This window comes from Pleurodeles waltl, chromosome 3_1, assembly GCF_031143425.1.
Source record: "Pleurodeles waltl isolate 20211129_DDA chromosome 3_1, aPleWal1.hap1.20221129, whole genome shotgun sequence".
Lineage (NCBI taxonomy): Eukaryota > Metazoa > Chordata > Amphibia > Caudata > Salamandridae > Pleurodeles > Pleurodeles waltl.
In genome coordinates, this window is record NC_090440.1 from 405,173,342 (window position 1) to 405,192,034 (window position 18,693).

The following is an 18,693-nucleotide window of genomic DNA, read 5'->3' on the forward strand; positions in this document are numbered from 1 at the left end:
TGCAGGGTAGCCATAAGAGTATATGGTCTGGGAGTCTGTCATACACGAACTCCACAGCACCATAATGGCTGCACTGAAAACTGGGAAGTTTGGTATCAAACATCTCAACACAATAAATGCACACTGATGCCAGTGTACATTTTATTGTGAAATACACCCCAGAGGGCATCTTAGAGATGCCCCCTGAAAACATACCCTACTTCCAGTGTGGGCTGACTAGTTTTGCCAGCCTGCCACACGCCAGACATGTTGCTGGCCACATGGGGAGAGTGCCTTTGTCACTCTGTGGCTAGTAACAAAGCCTGTACTGGGTGGAGGTGCTTCTCACCTCCCCCTGCAGGAGATGTAACACCTGGCGGTGAGCCTCAAATGCTCACCCCCTTTGTTACAGCGCCACAGGGCATTCCAGCTAGTGGAGATGCCTGCCCCCTACGGCCACGGTCCCACTTTTGGCAGCAAGGCCGGAGGAGATAATGAGAAAAACAAGGAGGTGTCACTGGCCAGTCAGGAGAACCCCTAAGGTGTCCTGAGCTGAGGTGACTCTGACTTAGAAATCCTCCATCTTGCAGATGGAGGATTCCCCCAATAGGATTAGGGATGTGCCCCCCTCCCCTTAGGGAGGAGGCACAAAGAGGGTGTAGCCATTGGCTACTAACCCCCCAGACCAAAACACACCCCTAAATTGAGTATTTAGGGGCCCCCAGAACCTAGGAAGATAGATTCCTGCAACAAGACGAAGAAGGACTGCTGACCTGAAGCCCTGCAGAGAAGACGGAGACACCAAATGCTTTGGTCCCAGCCCTACCGGCCTGTCTCCCCACTTCAAGAGAAACTGCAACAGCGACGCGCTCCCCAGGATCCAGCGACCTCTGAAACCTCAGAGGACTACCCTGCATCTAAAAGGACCAAGAACTACAGAGGACAGCGGCCCTGTTCCAAAGAAACCAAAACTTGCAACAAAGAAACAACTTTAAAAGGACTCCATGTTTCCCGCCGGAAGCGTGAGACTTTCCACTCTGCACCGGACGCCCCCGGCTCGACCTGCGGAGAAACAACACTACAGGGAGGACTCCCCGGTGACTGCGACCCTGTGAGTAGCCAGAGTTGACCCCCCTGAACCCCTCCAGCGACGCCTGCAGAGGGAATCCAGAGGCTCCTCCTGACCGCGACTGCCTGCTTCCAAGAACCCGACGCCTGGTAAAGACACTGCACCTGCAGCCCCCAGGACCTGAAGGATCCGACCTCCAGTGCAGGAGCGACCCCCAGATGGCCCTCTCCCTTGCCCAGGTGGTGGCTACCCCGAGGAGCCCCCCCCCCCCCTTGCCTGCCTGCTTCGCTGAAGAGACCCCTGGGTCTCCCATTGAAATCTATTGCAAACCCGTGCCTGTTTACACTCTGCACCCGGCCGCCCCCGTGCCGCTGAGGGTGTACTTTTTGTGCTGACTTGTGTCCCCCCCGGTGCCCTACAAAACCCCCCTGGTCTGCCCTCCGAAGTCACGGGTACTTACCTGCTGGCAGACTGGAACCGGGTCACCCCCTTCTCCATTGAAGCCTATGCGTTTTGGGCACCACTTTGACCTCTGCACCTGACCGGCCCTGAGCTGCTGGTGTGGTACCCTTGGGGTTGCCCTGAACCCCCAACGGTGGGCTACCTTGGACCCAACTTTGAACCCTGTAGGTGGTTTACTTACCTGAAAAACTAACAAATACTTACCTCCCCCAGGAACTGTTGAAATTTGCACTGTGTCTAGTTTTAAAATAGCTTATTGCCATTTTTGCCAAAACTGAACATGCTATTTTGCTGATTCAAATTTCCTATGATACCTAAGTGAAGTACCTTTCATTTGAAGTATTGATTGTAAATCTTGAACCTGTGGTTCTTAAAATAAACTAAGAAAATATATTTTTCCATACAAAAACCTATTGGCCTGGAGTTAAGTCTTTGAGTGTGTGTTCCTCATTTATTACCTGTGTGTGTACAACAAATGCTTAACACTACCCTCTGATAAGCCTACTGCTCGACCACACTACCACAAAATAGAGCATTAGAATTATCTCTTTTTGCCACTATCTTACCTCTAAGGGGAACCCTTCCTTGGACTCTGTGCATGCTATTTCTTACTTTGAAAAAGTACATACAGAGCCAACTTCCTACATTGGTGGATCAGCGGTGGGGTACAAGACTTTGCATTTGCTGGACTACTCAACCAATACCTGATCACATGACTAAATTCCAAAAATGGTCATTAGAAACTGATTTTTGAAATTTGAGCTATTTTTCTACATTTTTAAAAGTCCTGCTAGGGCCTTGTGTTAGTCCCTGTTAGCATTTCTTTTAGAGTTTAAACGTTTTGTAAAAGTTTGAATTAAGTTCTAGAGATAGTTTTAGAGTCTTAAAAAGTATTCCAACTTTTAGAAACAAAATGTCTACTACAGAAGAGAATGTGATGGAACTCAACCTCACCCCTTACCTGCATCTTAGGATGTCAGAGTTAAGGTCTCTCTGTAAAATCAAAAAGATAAAGACTGGTTCAAACTCTACCAAAATACAGCTCCAGGAGCTCTTGGCAGAGTTTGCCAAAAACAACCCCTCTGATGATGGCCTCACAGAGGAGGACACTAGTGAGTTGGAGGAATTCCCACCTCCAACCCTAGATAGGGAGAACAGGGTTCCTCCAACCCTGACTCCAGAAGTGATAGTCAGAGATGCTGCTTCCCTCACAGGAGAGTCCAGCAACTCTGGAAGCATTGAGGACAGCCTCAATGAAGATGACCGCCTGCTAGCCAGGTTGGTCTAAAGATTGGCTTTGGAAAGACAGATCCTAGCCATAGAAAGGGAAAGACAAGAGATGGGCATAGGTCCCATCAATGGTGGCAGCAACATAAATAGGGTCAGAGATTCTCCTGACATGCTAAAAATCCCTAAAGGGATTGTAACTAAATATGAAGATGGTGATGACATCACCAAATGGTTCACAGCTTTTGAGGGGGCTTGTGCAACCAGAAAAGTTAACAAATCTCACTGGGGTGCTCTCCTTTGGGAAATGTTCACTGGAAAGTGTAGGGATAGACTCCTCACACTCTCTGGAAAAGATGCAGAGTACTATGACCACATGAAGGCTACCCTGATTGAGGGCTTTGGATTCTCAACTGAGCAGTACAGGATTAGGTTCAGGGGGGCTCAAAAATCCTCGAGCCAGACCTGGGTTGATTTTGTTGACTTCTCAGTCAAAACACTGGATGGTTGGATTCATGGCAGTGGTGTAAATGATTATGATGGGATGTACAATTTATTTGTGAAAGAACACCTGTTAAGTAATTGTTTCAATAATAAACTGCATCAGCATCTGGTAGACCTAGGACCAATTTCTCCCCAAGAATTGGGAAAGAAGGTGGACCATTGGGTCAAGACTAGGGTGACCAAGACTTCCACAGGGGGTGACCAAAGGAAAGGGGTCACAAAGACTCCCCAGGGGAAGAGTGTTGAGACATCCAAGGGAAAAAGTAAAGAGTCTTCTACAGGGCCCCAAAAACCTGCTCAGGAGGGAGGGTCCAAAGCCTCTTCACAATCCAATTTTGGGTACAAGGGTAAAATCTTTGATCCCAAGAAGGCCTGGTGTCGTAGCTGTAATCAGCAGGGACACCAAACTGGAGACAAGGTCTGTCCCAAGAATGGTTCCACTTCAAACTCCACTCCAGTTAGCACTGGAATAGCCAGTCTCCAGGTGGGATCAACAGTGTGCCCAGAGCAAATCAGGGTTCACACTGAAGCTACATTAGTCTCTGAGGGTGGGGTGGACTTAGCCACACTGTCTGCCTGGCCCCCTAAAATGCAAAAATACAGGCAGCAACTCTTGATTAATGGGATTAGTGTAGAAGGCCTGAGGGATACAGGTGCCAGTGTCACCATAGTGACAGAGAAGCTGGTTTCCCCTGGTCAATACCTGGCTGGACAAACTTATCCAGTCACCAACGCTGACAATCAGACTAAAGTACATCCCATGGCTATGGTAACTTTAGAATGGGGAGGGGTCAATGGCCTGAAACAGGTGGTGGTCTCCTCAAATATTTCTGTAGACTGTTTGCTTGGAAATGACCTGGAGTCCTCAGCATGGGCTGAGGTAGAACTCAAAACCCATGCAGCCATGCTGGGTATCCCTGAACTGGTGTGTCAAGACAAGGGCACAGTGCAAGGCTCAGGGTGAAAAAGTGGTGTTGGAGCCTGGAAAAATGGCCCAACCCTCCAAGAGTAAAGGAACGAAGACTGGGGAACCAGCTTCAACACAACAAGAGAAAGAGAACCTCTCTTCCCAGGAAGGAGTTCTGCCCTCTGAGGGAACTGAGCCAATGGAGTTGGAACCTTATCAGGTTGAGCTCCTAGGCCCAGGGGGACCCACAAGGGAACAGTTGTGTAAGGGGCAAGAAACATGTCCCTCTCTTGAAGGCCTTAGGCAGCAAGCTGCTGAAGAGACCAAAGGAAAAATCACTGGAACACATAGAGTCTATTTGGAATATGGACTCCTCTACACTGAGGCAAGAGATCCCAAACCTGGTGCCACTAGGAGAGTGGTAGTGCCTCAGGAGTTTAGGAAGTTCATTCTGACCTTAGCTCATGATATTCCACTTGCTGGGCATTTGGGACAAACCAAGACTTGGGAAAGATTAGTTAACCATTTCTATTGGCCCAACATGTCCCAGAAGGTAAAGGAGTTTTGTGTTTCCTGTGCCACCTGTCAAGCCAGTGGTAAGACAGGTGAACACCCAAAGGCCCCCCTCATTGTACTTCCAGTGGTGGGGGTCCCCTTTGAAAGAGTGGGTGTGGACATAGTGGGTCCACATGAACCTCCCACAGCCTCAGGGAACCAATACATACTAGTAGTAGTGGATCATGCTACTAGATACCCTGAAGCAATTCCCCTTAGGTTCACTACTGCCCCTGCAGTAGCCAAAGCACTCATTGGTATCTTTACCAGAGTTGGATTTCCTAAGGAGGTGGTGTCTGACAGGGGTACCAACTTCATGTCAGCATACCTGAAGCATATGTGGAATGAGTATGGGGTGACTTACAAGTTCACCACACCATACCATCCACAAACCAATGGTCTTGTAGAAAGATTTAACAAGACATTGAAAGGCATGATCATGGGGCTCCCTGAAAAGCTCAAAAGGAGATGGGATGTCCTCTTGCCATGTCTGCTTTTCGCCTAAAGAGAGGTGCCTCAGAAGGGAGTAGGGTTTTCCCCCTCTGAACTTCTGTTTGGCCATCCTGTCAGGGGACCACTAGTTCTTGTAAAAGAAGGCTGGGAGAGACCTCTTCATGAGCTTAAACAAGATATAGTGGACTATGTGTAGTATGTCATGAGTAGGTATTAGTAATATTTATTATATATTATTTTGTTATTGTCTATATTTTATTGTTTGTATTTTTGACTTACATAGTAATGTTTGGTATAGTCCGTCTCCCCCTCCAACTGTTATCATCTTTGTCCCTTCTGGACTGAGTGTTCCATGTAGATGACAGTTGGAGTGGTGAAGGCTGGATGACGTCTGGATTTACTGTGGATGGAGTTTCTTTCTATGAGGATATATCAATAAACGTTTATCCTGGAAAAGCATCATCTTTGGATGTTTTGGAGCGCAAGAAACATACTTCATTTTTGGCGACGACTGGGTTTCTGAACCCTCTTCGAATTTGAAAGAGACTTCAACACAGATACTGCCTGCAAGCGATTCTGATGCATTGACGCGGTGTCCGTGAAGCCCAGGGAACAACAATTTGTTGTTTCGTTTTGGCGCTTCAGCGTTGCGATACCTTTGACGTTTCAACAATTAATTTTTTCTCTTTTTGCAGCCTGCTGTGAAACTTTGTGGCGCCGCCTGGCAGCCTCTGGGAGCAACACCTATTGTTACTTTGTAGTAGTGCTTCTGCGTTACGGTGCTTTCGGCGTTTCAACTATTTTTTTTTAGAAGCAATTGCGTTGTATATAACCAAGCGCAATTGCTAAACGCTTGTTGTTTCCTAGCAACGTCTTTGCGTGCTAGGAAACATTGACACGGCTCTCGCCAGAGCGTGCCGCATCTAAGCAACGCGCTCGCGTTCTTAGCAACGAGGGGACATTTCTTGTTTATTGACACGGCTCTCGGTGGCGCGTGCCGCATCTAAGCGACGCGCTCGCTTAGAACATTTCTTGTTTACTAGCACTGCTCCCATATGCTAGATAACATGAAAACTCTGACGTGGCTTAACTTGTGAAGATAATTCGCACATCGTTCTTCCATTATTCTGATGTGCACAGTACAATGAGGATTCATCCAAGACTTTAAAGCAACATATATATATTTGGATAAAAACTCATATTTATGTTTAATATCTGGACTTTTTGTCTATCTCTTGAATTTCCAGGATGAAGGTACATAAAGTGTTTAAAAAAAATAAAAAATACAAATAATTTCCACAATATGCAGAACATAACACCTCCTCTGTTTTTTCTTACATTACCTGGCGAGCCACCTATTGCTTGGAACAAATGGAAGAAAGTCTTTCTCACTTACATTAGAGTGTGTGGGAGTAATTTATCTGCAGTCAGAAAAGCGTCACTTCTTCAACACTGTTTAGGAGCTGAAGGTCAGGAAGTTTTGGAATCTCTTTCTTCTATTGAATCTCCTGATGGTGCTGATGGGGATGCGTCTTTGAATGAATTTGAAATAATCTTGCTAAAACTTGATAGACACTACTTACCTAAAGTGTCCATAATTCTTCAAAGGTACTACTTTGGCAAATGTAAGCAAAGTGACTCTGAAACTGTGGAGGATTTTGTTACTAACTTACGTAAATTAGCCAGCCAATGCAAATTTGGTACTTGTGTGGAAGAGCGCATCCGTGATCAGTTCATGCTGGAATGTAAAAACGATAAAATCAGAGAAGCACTGTGGTCAAAAAGTGAACCAACCTTGGATGAAGTATTGCTCATTGCGAAACAAATTGAGCACTCAGAGTTATGCATCGAGAACTTAAGAAAATCCAAGCTTGAATCTAAAACTGTTCAGCTGGTGGAAACGAAAGCTAAATTTAAGACTCCTACCGTAGCAAAATCTAAATTGTTATGTTTTAGGTGTAATTCGCCTTCTCATTTAGCTAATAGTAAGGATTGTCCTGCAATTACTGTTGTTTGCAATAAGTGTGGGAAGAAAGGGCATTTTGCGAAATGTTGCAGATCTTCTGGGAAAGTGAAAACTAAGATTAATGAAATTGTGTGTGACAGTGATGATGACAAAGACCATGATTTTATTCTTCAGGTGATTAATGATGTAAATTGTGTAAATCATATTGGTTGTGAGTATCCTACTGACAAGGTAGAAGTAGAGGGTATCAATATTTCCATGATGATGGACTCTGGAGCTAAGTTAACTTTAGTTTCTCTATCCGACTACTTCAAATACTTCTGTGGTAAAGTAACATTGCTTGAACCTGATGTTAAACCATATAGTTATGGTGGGAAACCAATTGAATTGAAGGGGTTTTTTAATGCGTCTATCTATTTCAAAGGTAACAAGATTAATGGTAAGGTATATGTCCCTGTGGTAGGCGATACCATCCTAAGTTGGCCACATCAAAAGCTGTTGGGCATAATTTTGAATCCTAATGCTGAACCACAGGTACAAGTACAGAAGGTAAATGATTTTGGAGATGAACTTGTGAGGGCGTTTGGTGATGTTTTTAGCGCCAAAATTGTATGTGTCAAGGGCTACAAACATCGGATAATATTGAAAGAGAATGCTTCACCTATAGCGTGCAAGGTTAGGAACATTCCTTTTAGCTTAAGAGATCAGGTTAAACAGGAACTTCAGAGACTGTTGTCAGAGGGAATAATTGCTGAGGTAGAAGCTTCTCCATGGATTGCACCTATTGTAGTTGCCACTAAGGGCTCCGGTGACATCAGGCTCTGTGTGGACTTACGCAATTTGAATAAAGTGGTAGTTGAAGATAAATTTCCTTTGCCCAATATTGCTGAAATGGTTGGGTCACTGGGCGATGCTAAATATTTTACAACCTTAGATCTCAGTTCTGCTTACCACCAAGTACCATTGTGTGATGAGTCTAAATTGTTGACTTCATTCATCACTCCATTTGGTGTTTATAAATTCAACCGTATGCCTTTTGGTCTTTGCTCTGCTGCCTCTGTGTTTCAGAGACTCATGAATGAGATATTGGGTGGTATGACTTGTGTTAAGTTTTTTCAGGATGATGTTCTCATCTTCACTGACACACTTGAGCGTCATGTCCAGTGTGTTAGAGAGGTTTTGAAGATTTTCCGACTGAAAGGCATCACTCTTAAGGAAACCAAATGTAAGTTTTTTAAATCTGAAATTACGTACTTAGGTCATGTCATTTCGGGCGATGGTGTAAGACCTAAAGGGGAGTTAGTGAAGACTATTGTTGATTTGTCTGCTCCTGGGAAAAAAGAGGATGTGCAGGTATTTTTAGGCATGGCCGAGTTTTATTCTAAGTTTGTGCCGAATTTTGCCAAGAGAAGTTTGTCGATCAGGAACTTGCTCAGGAAAGGGGTAGAGTTTGACTGGTCTGCCAAATGCCAAGAAGAATTTGATGATTTAAAAAAAACATTATCCTCTGCCCAGGCTCTCAGTAGTTTTCAACCGGGTTTACCATGCTATGTTGCTATTGATGCTTCAGAAAAAGGTCTGGGATGTGTGTTGAAACAGTTGAAAAATGGTGAGTTCAATAATATTGTTTTTGCTTCCAGGAGTTTGCGTGGGGCAGAGTGTAAATATTCCACAATTGAAAAGGAAGCTTTGGCTATATACTGGGCAGTTAAAAAACTCAAGCAGTTTTTGTGGGGAACATTTTTTGAAGTGCGGACAGATCATAAGCCTTTGCGTGAGGTTTTCGAGAAGAAGGGTTTAGACAACATTTCCTCTCGTATATGCAAATGGGTTGTAGGACTTCAAGATTTTCATTTTGTGGTGAAGTATTTACCAGGGTGTGTGAATAAGACTGCTGACTGTTTGTCTAGATTGACAAGTAAGGATTACATTGAAGATGAAAATGATTCTTCATGGTGGGTCGAGGATGATGTTAAGATTTGTGTGGTAACCGATGGTTGCATTTCTGAGGAGGAATGGCTGCAGGAGACTGAGAGTGATGAAGAGTTGTATGAAATCAAAAGACTTCTCATTTCTGGTATTGCTCCTTGTAATAGTGAGAATATTGGATTGCAATTTAAGAAAGTTTGGAATGAATTGTCTGTTCATGGGGGAGTAATAATGAGAGGAAGTAAATTTATACCACCCTCGTGTTTACGTAGTCGCCTTATGGATTTTGCTCATGGAGGGCATCATGGTATTTGTAAGACTAAAGAGAGGATGAGAAGTGCATATTGGTGGCCAGGCATGGATTTATCAATAGAAAGAATAATTCGTGATTGTGTTGAATGTAAGTTGGCAGACAAATCCATGAAGCTTAGGACACAGCCTGTGATATTAAAGGAGGTTAAAAAAAAAAGTGGGATGAAGTTTCAGTTGACATCATGGGTCCTATCAGCTCAGGAAGCTCTCCTAAATATGTTCTGGTTGTCATGGATGTATTTTCACGTTGGCCTGAAGTATTAATTACCACAGAAATTACATCTATGACTGTTGTGAATTTTTTGTCAGAAATATTTGGGAGAGAAGGAAATCCAAAATGTATATTAACGGACAATGGAGTTCAATTTACCTCTAAGTTAATGTGTGAATTTTTAGCTTCTAGAGGAATTGTTCAAAAAAAGTGTGCTTTATATCATTCTGAATCCAATGGCATGGTAGAACGGTTTAACAGGACTCTGAAAGAAACCATCCAATTGGCAAAACAGATTGGTAAAGAGTGGGGAAAAAATGATAAAAGATCGTGTTGAGGAATATAGATTTACTCCTCACACTAGCACGAATACATCTCCTTTTCTAATGTTCAGAAAGGGAATTCCTCACACTAAGATGTGTCCTCCGTGGGTCAATTCCTATGTAAAGGAACAATTTGACTATCATAAGTGTAAAAGCTTGGCACTAAAGAAAGAATTAGATTGTCAAAATAAGAGAAAAGAAAATTATGACACGAGAAAATCTGTAAAGAAATTGCATGTAAATATAGGTGACTGTGTCAAGATTAAATTACCTGGGAAATTTAGGGCAGGTCAATCTCACTATAGTAAAATTTTTAAGGTAGTCAAAGTCTTCGAAGGTGCTGTTAAGGTTGATGATGGTCGTATATGGAACCTTAATAGAGTTGTAAAAATTGAGTGATTGTATCATTCTCATGTTATTTTGGTGTTTTGTTTTGGTTGGTGGGAAGGGAGGTGGTGTAGTATGTCATGAGTAGGTATTAGTAATATTTATTATATATTATTTTGTTATTGTCTATATTTTATTGTTTGTATTTTTGACTTACATAGTAATGTTTGGTACAGTCCGTCTCCCCCACCAACTGTTATCATCTTTGTCCCTTCTGGACTGAGTGTTCCATGTAGATGACAGTTGGAGTGGTGAAGGCTGGATGACGTCTGGATTTACTGTGGATGGAGTTTCTTTCTATGAGGATATATCAATAAACGTTTATCCTGGTAAAGCATCATCTTTGGATGTTTTGGAGCGCGAGAAACATACTTCACTATGTACTAGGCCTACGTTCCAGGATGGCAGAGTAAATGGAAAAGGCAAGTAAAAACATTGAGGCCAGCCAACAACTCCAGAAGATGTGGTATGACCAAAAGGCTGCTATGGTTGAATTTCAGCCAGGGCAGAAAGACTGGGTTCTGGAGCCTGTGGCTCCCAGGGCACTTCAGGACAGATGGAGTGGCCCTTACCCAGTGCTGGAAAGAAAGAGTCAGGTCACCTACCTGGTATACCTAGGCACTAGCAGGACCCCCAAAAGGGTGATCCATGTGAACCGCCTCAAACTCTTTCATGACAGGGCAGATGTGAATCTGCTGATGGTAACAGATGAGGACCAGGAAGCTGAGAGTGAACCTCTCCCTGATCTCCTCTCCACAGACCCTAAAGATGGCTCAGTAGATGGAGTGATCTATTCAGACACCCTCTCTGGCCAACAGCAATCTGACTGTAGGAAAGTCTTACAACAGTTTGCTGAGCTCTTTTCCCTAACCCCTGGTCAGACACACCTGTGTACCCATGATGTGGACACAGGAGACAGCATGCCTGTCAAAAACACAATTTTCAGACAGTCTGAGCAAGTTAAGGAAAGCATCAAAGTGGAAGACCACAAGATGCTGGAATTGGGAGTCATTGAGCACTCGGACAGCCCCTGGGCTAGCCCAGTGGTCTTAGTCCCCAAACCTCACACCAAGGATGGAAAGAAAGAGATGAGGTTTTGTGTGGACTACAGAGGACTTAATTCGGTCACCAAGACAGATGCCCATCCCATTCCAAGGGCAGATGAATTAATTGACAAACTAGGTGCTGCCAGATACATAAGTACCTTTGACTTGACAGCAGGGTACTGGCAAATCAAAATGGTACCAGGAGCAAAAGAAAAGACAGCATTCTCCACACCTGATGAGCATTATCAGTTTACGGTTATGCCCTTTGGTTTAAAGAATGTCCCTGCCACCTTCCAAAGGTTGGTGAATCAAGTCCTTGCTGGCTTGGAGTCCTGTAGTGCAGCTTATCTTGACGATATTGCGGTCTTTAGCTCCAGCTGGCAGGATCACCTGGTCCACCTGAAGAAGGTTTTGAAGGCCCTGCAAGCAGCAGGCCTCTCTATCAAGGCATCCAAATGTCAGATAGGGCAGGGAACTGTGGTTTACTTGGGACACCTTGTAGGTGGAGGCCAAGTTCAGCCACTTCAACCCAAGATCCAGACTATTCTGGACTGGGTAGCTCCAAAAACCCAGACTCAAGTCAGAGCATTCCTTGGCTTGACTGGGTATTACAGGAGGGTTGTGAAGGGATATGGATCAATAGTGACACCCCTCACAGAACTTACCTCCAAGAAACTGCCCAAGAAGGTAAACTGGACTGTAGAATGCCAACAGGCCTTTGACACCCTGAAACAAACTATGTGCACAGCACCAGTTCTAAAAACTCCAGATTACTCCAAGCAGTTCATTGTGCAGACTGATGCCTCTGAACATGGGACAGGGGCAGTTATGTCCCAAACAAATGATGATGGCCTTGACCAGCCTGTTGCTTTCATTAGCAGGAGGTTACTCCCCAGGGAGCACCGTTGGAGTGCCATTGAGAGGGAGGCCTTTGCTGTGGTTTGGTCCCTGAAGAAGCTGAGACCATACCTCTTTGGTACTCACTTTGTAGTTCAAACTGACCACAGACCTCTCAGATGGCTCGTGCAAATTAAAGGTGAAAATCCAGTACTGTTGAGGTGGTCCATCCCCCTACAGGGAATGGACTTTATAGTGGAACACAGACCTGGGACTGCCCATGCCAATGCAGATGGCCTTTACAGGTTCTTCCACTTAGAAAATGAAGGCTCTCTTGGGAAAGGTTAGTCTCATCCTCTTTCGTTTGGGGGGGTTATGTAAGGAAATGCCTCCTTGGCATGGTTACCCCCTGACTTTTTGCCTTTGCTGATGCCAAGTTATGATTTGAAAGTGTGCTGAGGCCTGCTAACCAGGCCCCAGCACCAGTGTTCTTTCCCTAAAACTGTACCTTTGTCTCCACAATTGGCACACCCGGGCATCCAGGTAAGTCCCTTGTAACTGGTACCCCTGGTACCAAGGGCCCTGATGCCAGGGAAGGTTTCTAAGGGCTGCAGCATGTCTTATGCCACCCTGGGGACCCCTCACTCAGCACAGACACACTGCTTGCCAGCTTGTGTGTGCTGGTGGGGAGAAAATGACTGAGTCGACATGGCACTCCCCTCAGGGTGCCATGCCAACCTCACACTGCCTATGGCATAGATAAGTCACGCTCTAGCAGGCCTTACAGCCCTAAGGCAGGGTGCACTATACCATAGGTGAGGGCATAGGTGCGGGTACTTACCTGCTGGCAGACTGGAACCGGGGCACCCCCTTCTCCATTGAAGCCTATGCGTTTTGGGCACCACTTTGACCTCTGCACCTGACCGGCCCTGAGCTACTGGTGTGGTATCTTTGGGGTTGCCCTGAGCCCCCAATGGTAGGCTACCTTGGACCCAACTTTGAACCCTGTAGGTGGTTTACTTACCTGCAAAACTAACAAATACTTACCTCCCCCAGGAACTGTTGAAATTTGCACTGTGTCTAGTTGTAAAATAGCTTATTGCCATTTTTGCCAAAACTGAACATGCTATTTTGCTGATTCAAAGTTCCTATGATACCTAAGTGAAGTACCTTTCATTTGAAGTATTGATTGTAAATCTTGAACCTGTGGTTCTTAAAATAAACTAAGAAAATATATTTTTCTATACAAAAACCTATTGGCCTGGAGTTAAGTCTTTGAGTGTGTGTTCCTCATTTATTGCCTGTGTGTGTACAACAAATGCTTAACACTACCCTCTGATAAGCCTACTGCTCGACCACACTACCATAAAATAGAGCAATAGAATGATCTCTTTTTGCCACTATCTTACCTCTAAGGGGAAACCTTGGACTCTGTGCATGCTATTTCTTACTTTGAAATAGTACATACAGAGCCAACTTCCTACACTTAATATCAGCCACCCTCTGCCACAGAGTTCTGTGTTTCATGGTGTTCCCTTTTGAGTCTCTGAACCCATTCAGTCACCAATGACTGAGATAATTATTGTAGGACTGGACATAGTAGTACGAATTACAGACAATCAACATGAGTTGTCCTGAATCCTGAATGTTTTAATGCTAAGATAAGGGCTTTAAGTTCAGCCAGCTGAGCTGTGCAGTACCCAAGGGTCTGTGTGTATGTATTACGAGGATGGAATATACCATCCTTCATCACTCCGCTCAAGGCTGTGCAAGTGGCTGAGTATTGGTGTTTGATATTTACAGCTGGTTGTATGAACCATCAGTGTAAATGACAGTATGATAACTGTCAAGCGGCAAGATGTCTAGGGGTGCGTGGTACTCCTGTTCGTATTAGAGGAATTCTTGTGTCTGACGTTTTGGGTCAATAATGTAATCAACATCTGTAGCAGTCAAGAAGGTTGTCCACTGAATTCAGCGTGGATGTAATGCTTTAGCGATAGGAACACTAGCTTTGGTGACAGCTTCTAGGGCTAGCACCAGGGTAACAACAATAATGCGTTACCCTTGGGCAAGTGTCCTCTCCTTGATGACAGCCATCTGTACAGCAGTCAGCTATGGGCACTGTGTCGCCCTCGTTAATGGCACCAGCAATGATACTGATAACCAAATTTGTTCTGTTGTCACAGGTGTGTGTTTTGCTTCTAGCATGTCCTGTTGCAATCCTCTAAGAATGTGAGTATGTTCTACTGTCCAATGTCTGCTACAAAAATCAGGGTGTATTAAGTCAGTGACGTGATACGTTGTGCATAATCAGAAATGTAAGTTCTGCCAAAGTTAAAGAAACCAAGTAAAGGCTGTAGTTTCTTGATAGTATTTGGTGGCTGGAGTTGAGCACATTTCTCTAAAAAGTGTGGGCTCAGGCTCTTGCCCTTGTTTGATAGCTCATATCCCAGGAACAGTACGCTGAGAAAGGCTATTTTAGTTTTCCTAAAATTAAATTTGTAACCAAGGGCTGTGAACCTAGAACGATCTGATCGACCCTGGCAAGATGAATGTTGAGGTTGTCATCTGTTAGATAGATGTTATCCACGTAGGACAACGCCTCAGGATCAATATCATGCAATATTGATATTATACGGGCTGAATACAGCCCCGGGCTGTTCTTGTAGCCTTGGGGCAAACGACAGAAGCATTTTTGTGAGCCAAATGAGAATGCACTCAGGTCCCGACTTTTTGGCAGAAAAAACCATTGGAGATATCCAATGTTGTTTTGTATTTTTTACGCACTATGTTGTTAATTAGTGCTGTGCTGTCTGAATTTTGTTTTGCGTATATGACTGTTTAAGTGTCTGTAATCTAAGACTATTCTGTATGAATGGTCGGGTTTTGCAACTGGGAATAATGGATTATCCATTGCAGGGACACAGGGCTCCATTACTCCCTGGTACTCGAGCTGAGTGAAGATTTCCTTCACCGGAGCTTTAGCTTTGTGTTTAACAGGATATTATGGCTGAGGCTGGGGTGTAGTCCTAGCAGGTATGACATGGCAAGGAGAATCCTTGTCCCACCCTACATGGTTGCGGTAAAGCGCAGGTGCCTGCTCTAAAGCCCAGTTGACAGCGTAGGCTTGTTTTGCCGCCTCTGGAACAAGATCAGAGAAAGCAGGCAAAATGACATCTTCCCCATGTGGGAGCTTACGGACGTGCTCAGGTGGCCAGTCCCTTTCGACCAGTAGGATACTACAAGTAAGTTCATCCCAGAATATCGCACTAATGGTGCACTCTATGTCTCCTTCAATTTGGATGTTTAAATCATAAACCCTGTTGGGTGGGAGAACGCGCCTGTCAGCAGTCTCAACTGCATAAAGTTGCTTGTTGCTGTCGCATCCAGATGATCTTTCAGGCTCTGGCCATATATCGTGACTTCTGCCGCGCTGTCTAGCAGTGTCACTGCCCACATCTTGCCCTTCGGCAATGTTCTCAAGTTTACTAGCATTTTTAATTGACAGTGCTGCCACCTTTTTCTTTTTAAACTGTGGCTTTTGTTGTGGGGACTTGTCTTCTTTTTTGTCTGAAGACTGTTGCAAGTCTTTCTTCTGTTTCATGTAGTCAGGACGTCGCTCTGACCAGCCCACTCTCTTGCTACGTCTATCCAGTGCATCCTGAAAGGAGCGAGAGGGACGTGAATCAGTATATCTGTCAGGAGCTTTTATATTTTCTCTTTTTCCGAGATTTGTACCCCTTTCAGAGTTCTCCGGGTGTGGAGAATCTGCTCTCTGACTTTGTCTGTCTTTAATTTGCTTTTGTTCATCCCATCGTTTTTTAGAACCCTCCTGTGCTTGTTTAGTACCTTCCTTAGGGGTGGTACTCTGTATTTAAGGCTTTTTCGGCTTGGCTCCCAAACTATCCCGTCCTATTCTGGTATAGGTATTGGAAATTATTTTCAGTAGCTGTTTCTCCTGATCCAAATGTGGAATATCCCGGTGACGCTGGCGTATAGCCAACGCTACCGCTTCCCCTTTAATGTTACTGAGTATTATTAAGGAGACTGCGTCAAAGATACGTATTAGTTTCATCCCCTAGTCTAGGGCTGGAGCAGCCACATGCTCATTCTAAATTGTTTTAACACTTTCGGTACATTGGCAAGTGTCGGGTACCATGTGTGGAGGTGTCAATCACAGCGAAGACTGTACCCCATGTGGCACAGTCATCCACTAAGGGAACCATCCTGAAGGGCAAGCACATTGTGAGAATTCTGTTTTTTCCGTGGTCACATATGGGGAAACACAGCTTCCAGCTGATTTGTTTTCTGAGCTATCCAGAACAGGATTTTCTCTCGTTCCGTGGACTCTTTGCCCATGATAGAATGTAGTGTTTGTGGGTTAATCCCAGTAGTAGCCAATTGGTATCCAACAGGTGCTGGTGGTGCTGGACGCGCTGGTGTTGTGTTCAAAGTTCACATTACAAACTGAACAAGTCGTCTATATAGTGTTACTAGCTCAATGTACAGATTGCGCAGATTAGCTGCCTGCATGTTTTGTACAGCATGGTGAGCTGTATATGTGGCAAACATGGGCCATGTAGGTCCTTCATTACCTAAGGGACATAGGTGGTCATTACAACCCTGGCAGATGGTATTAAAGCGGCGGTAAGACCGCCAACAGGCCTGCGGTAAAAAAATTGGAATTATGACCGTGGCGGAAACCGCCAACAAAGACAGCCACTTTAACACTCAGACCTCCACGGCGGTACAGACAAACAGCGCGGCGGTCACCGCCAACAGACAGGCGGAGGACAATGTACCGCCCATAGTATCACAACCTACCAATCCGCCACCTTTTCCGGGGCGGATTCACAGCGGATAAAAACACGGCGGAAACAGGAATTTCGAAGGGAAAACGCTCACCTCTACACACTCCACGAGGAAGGAGGGCACCATGGAGCCGGAACTCCATATTCTCCCTGCGATAGTCTTCCTGCTCCTATACGAGGATCATCAACGCCGGCGGCGAAGACCAAGGTGAGTACTGCACCTACGACATAGGGGAGGGGGGAGGCAAAAACACAGGGACACACACAACCAACATCCCAACCCCCACCCCGACCCTCACCCCCTACAACACACACACCAATGCATATCTATACATTACAGTAACACCCACCAAACCCCCCGGAAGAATGCAAAGACAAAAGGAAATGAGTTGAACCATTGTAATATATCAAAATACAGTAAGCAAATATATACATATATATATATATATATATATACACAATAAACAAAATATACACCACGATTAGTAGTGCAGGTATTGCACCATTCATAGTCCGTGGACCACTGGGCCCAAAATGCATGGGCGAGGCCCACACAAGATACCCGATCAAAACGGAGAGAACACTGCAGGGGCATCAGATCGAAATACAACATGCACCTCAGGGGGAAGGGAAGGGGGGGCACCTCAGCCGGATGAGTGCCCCGTATTTAAACTTTGACGCCCGAGCCCGCAGACGACAAAATTCCGCTGTGTGCGTCATTTTTTGGATGCGGCAACCCGCATTGCGTTAATCATATGCAAGGTAGGTGTTCCCGTCCAAAAAATTGCTTAAACGGCCGTGCGTCGTATTTATGCTTTTGGGCAAAAATGACGCACGGCCGGGAGGCGGAGCCAGAAGATGACGCACAGCCCGATTTGCGTCAAAAATTAATGCCTGGGTCAGGGCAGGCGTTAAAATGGGGCAAACACACCTGTATTTAATCACAACACACAGAACAAACAGCAGAGCAGCAACAGGGAGCCATGGAGGTGATACTAATCCAGCGTGCACGCAGACGCAGAGCCCAGCAGCAACAACAGCAGCTACAACAACACCAGCAGGGACCCCAAAGGTAGCGCAGAAGGCAGGTGAGGATATTCCGCCGCAGAACCACCCTTCAGGGCCTCAGGGAACACAACATCATCCAGAGGTACCGGTTGAACTGGCAGGCCATTCAGCAGCTGCTGCGCAACATTGAACAGCAGTTGGCCCCCACTTTGGTGACACCCCGCACCATCCCAACATAAACAAAGCTGCTTGCCGTACTTCATATGCTTGCACGTGGCTCTTTCCAAACAACTGGTGCCCTGCTTGGCAGAATATCACAACCATCATTCTCCGCCTTTTTGCCCAAAGTACTGGATGCCATCATTGGACTGACACCCCGCCACATCTGCTTCCCTAACACACTGCAGAAGCAGCAGGAAACAAAACAGGGGTTCTACCTCATCAGTGGCTTCCCACACGTCCTTGGTGCAATCGACTGCACACCTTGTCCCACCTGCTGCAACTGAACACCTCTATCGCAACAGGAAGCACACACATTCCATCAACGTGCAGGCCATTGTCGATCACCAGGGATTGATCACCAACATCGTGGCTAAATATCCTGGGAGCGTACATGACTCATACATCTTCCGTCACTGCACCACCAATGAACACTTCCAGGATGGACGGTATGGCAATGGACTACTTGTTGGTAAGTACAAAAACCT